The sequence below is a fragment of the Spermophilus citellus genome, assembly GCF_964194105.1.
Source record: "Spermophilus citellus genome assembly, chromosome: 10".
Taxonomy (NCBI): Eukaryota; Metazoa; Chordata; class Mammalia; order Rodentia; family Sciuridae; genus Spermophilus; species Spermophilus citellus.
The window spans coordinates 36,923,652-36,927,276 of NC_138197.1; the positions used below are offsets into that span (position 1 = coordinate 36,923,652).

General features: G+C 36.3%; 1 pseudogene across 1 annotated transcript; it reads left to right on the forward strand.

The window, feature by feature from the left end:
- Positions 1-1,642: 1,642 nt before the first annotated feature.
- Positions 1,643-2,323, forward strand: LOC308658668 (putative RNA-binding protein 18; annotated as a pseudogene). Its single transcript has one exon. The product of its transcript is annotated as a putative RNA-binding protein 18 (transcript).
- The last annotated feature ends 1,302 nt before the right edge of the window (positions 2,324-3,625 follow it).

A 3,625-nucleotide genomic window follows, 5' to 3' on the forward strand; every position in this document is an offset into this window, starting at 1 on the left:
TGTTAATTAAGTATTCTCGGAAACATAAAAATTACCAAAATGCTCTTCAAGTTCATGTCACTTGTGTAGAACTTTAGAAGACAAGACTATTTCGGTTTTTTGATTTAATGTGAATGGTTGTTTATTCTTACTGGTCACCTTCAAGGGTCATATGAGCACAGTATAAGAGCACACAACTCTGTGTTCAACCAAAGGACAGCTGTGAGAATGGAAATGTGATTTCTGATACTTCATGTACAACTGTCACAACAAAGGTCAAATGAGAAGTCACTGACATGCAGTTTTACACAGAGTTTATTTATTTATTTTTTTTAGGAAAAATGTGAAAAAGCAGTGTAGGAGAATTCCCCCTGCCTCTCTGAATCTGCTCAAAAGCAGAATATCAATTCTGTACTGGAGACAGCTCTAGACTTGCATCGATCCAGAGGCCCTTTGACCTTCCTTCTTTACCTTTAAAGGAGGACATAAAATTCCCATGTAAAAGAAGATTTCCCCATATCAGAAAGTACCCATATACTGTCTCAAGCCAGAAGTTTATGCTAAGGAACAAACAGCAGCTTAATTCTCAAGGATAACAATAACAATAAGGACTCATAAACTTTTACTCTAAGAGTCCCACTCTGATGATGACTGCCGAACAGGAAAATGCTATACACACATTTAGCAGGAAAACTAATGGACATGGCGGCTACCTTCATCAAATGTCATAAAATTTTCATAAGCAGTCTAAGCATAATTGTTAAGAACAAGCAAATGTGTGGGAGAAAGATAAAAGTGTAAACTTTTTAACAATAATTTTATTTATGATATGTCTGTTAGAACATTTTTCATTATTCATTCAGACCTTCAGTTTTTAGGATTTTGATCAGTGAAGTTCAATAATGCATATATGATAAATATCTAAGTAATCTAAATAATTATATAAAACACATTAATTTGCTAATACAAATTTGCTCATGTGTGGGTTTTTATTACAGAACAATGAGACTTTTCAGTGTGCTAACAATCACTTTCTGTGCCACTCTCAGAAAGTGTACAACAGTACTCAGTAACAGTACAAGTAGATATTTTACACAATATTATTAATAGTACAACCCCTTTAATAAGCAGTAAGGAGATTCCTCAAAAGATTAGGAATGGAAGCACCATATGAGCTAGCCATCCCATGTTGGTATTTATGCAAAAGAGTTAAACTCAGGATACTATAGTGATATATGCATTCCAAAGTTTATAGTGGAACAGTTCATAATTGCTGAATTGTAAAACCAGCCTAGTGTTCACCATCAGATGAATGGATAAAGAAAACGTGATATATACACAATGGAGTTCTACTCAGCCATAAAAAAGGAAATTGCGTCATTTGCTGGTGAATGGATAGAACTGGGTAATTTCATACCTCATGAAATAAGCCAGACTCAGAATGTGAAGGGTTTAATGTTTTCTCTCACATGTGAAAGCTAGAGAGAAAAACAAATTTTTTTAAAAAGGGAGAGATGTCTTGAAAATAGAAGGGAGAATAGTGGAGTAAAAGAAGGCAGATAGAGAAGGGAGTGGGAAAGGGGAGGAACTGCAGAATGAAATTGACCAAATGATGTTATGTGCATTCTTAAGTATATATCACAATAAATTCTACTTGGGTGTTGAAGTGGATGGAGCTAGACGTCCATCAGACCCGGAGTTTGGACCTGCTTTTGGGGCATGAGCTGAGGATACAATGTCGAGGCCACCAGTATTTCATAGAGATTGATAGAAGCAAAAACCAAAACTCTTCCCTTGGAGAACGCAGCCATCCTTTCAGAGGACTCTCTATAGCAAGGGCACATATTATGGATTGGCAACCTGGACCCTCAAATCACAGAATACTACCTCTTCCATCTCCTCCAGAAGTTTGGTAAGATGAAGCAGTTGGACTTCCTCTTCCACAAGTCAGGTGCTTTGGAGGGACAGCCTGGAGGGTACTGTTTTGTTAACTTTGAAACTAAGCAGGAAGCAGAACAAGCCATCCAGTGTCTCAATGGCAAGCTGGCACTGTCTAAGAAGCTGGTGGTACGATGGGCACATGCTCAAGTAAAGAGATACGATCATAACAAAAATGACAAGATTCTTCCAATCAGTCTTGAACCTTCCTCAAGCACTGAGCCTATGTGTCACAGCAAAGATTAAAGCCATTGAAGCAAAGCTGAAAATGATGGCAGAAAATCCTGATGTGGAGTATCCAGCAGAACCTGTTTATTCCTACTTTAAGCCACCAGATTAAAAAAAAAGGACCACTTCTTATTCTAGAACAGCTTGGAAATCTCGAAGATAATGGTTGTGAATTACTGTGGCAGCAAAAGCAAATTGGTCTCGACACCTGACTCCTCTGCCTTGGCACTTTGTAGATGTGGATGGTATTATCCAACAGAGCACAATCACATGTTAGAGTTTGGTAACATAACATTTTGGATATTCTTATGGATGTGTCTTCCCTGAACTTTGTGTAGAATTGAGCATCATCCAGAATAAGTAGGATTGTGTCCAAAATTTTGATTTGAACACTGGGATGCTCTAGTTGGCTGGTTTGTTTGGATTCGTAACTACAGAAACATTATATATATAGTATGCCAGACAGAAAGTCAAACATACAAAATGTTATTATTCAAGCAGGAAACTAAATTTATTAACCTCTGTCAAAAGAACATTTTTCTGTGCACATGTCTTTACAACATAAAGAAAAAGTCAAGAGACAGGGAGGAAAGTAAGACATTTTAAATCATGTTTAGAACTGCTTTTCAAGAATTTATAATGGAAATTCCTCCAACTAACTTAAAGAAGGGAGTTCTTGGCAAAAGGGAGCTTATCCTTTGAGCAAACGTTGTAGTAATCTGCTTAAGAATTATGCTTATTGTTTCAAAATCCTAATTAGGAAAATGTGGTATAGATCTTAAAATTCTTTGCATCAATAGACTATAGAATCAAATTTAGCATTTTGTACCACAATGAAAGTTTTGTTTGGATATCTAATTTTTATTCTATAGTAATCATTTTTTAAAATCCAAATAATTTTGCCTTTTATAATACCAAATGTTGTTATTAACGCAGGACTCTTAAAATTGCACTTATTGCACGAGATTGTTTTTAAAGCATGAGATTGTTCTATTTGGAGATTGTTCTATTGTATCATGATCAATCTAAATAGAAAGCAAAATTTTTTGGAAAATCTAAACATTGCTATATTGATCATTATAAAATATGTTATTTTCTGATAATCATGTAGAGGTCTGAGTAGAAGAGGTCAAATGATCTTTGTTAGGGTCTGTAAACAAGTCTGGATGGCGCCTGGCAAAATGCCAGAGGGAGTGGTTTGTGAAGTAAGGCCAGCGAGCCATTAAGTGTGGAGATTCCTTATCGGTTGACTGCTGTATCTAGTTTATGTTAATGCCATTAAGTGTGGAGATTTCTTATTGGTTGACTGATGTATCTAGTTTATGCTAATTAAGATAAGCTGTGTGGAATGTATAAATACCGCTCCTGTCCTATAATAAACGGCTCCTACTCCTGCTGTATCAATCTACACAAGTTGCTTGTCACCCCCCAGTTATTTTGCTGCAGACGGACTGCGGCAGATCTTGGGCAGAAAGTCAGT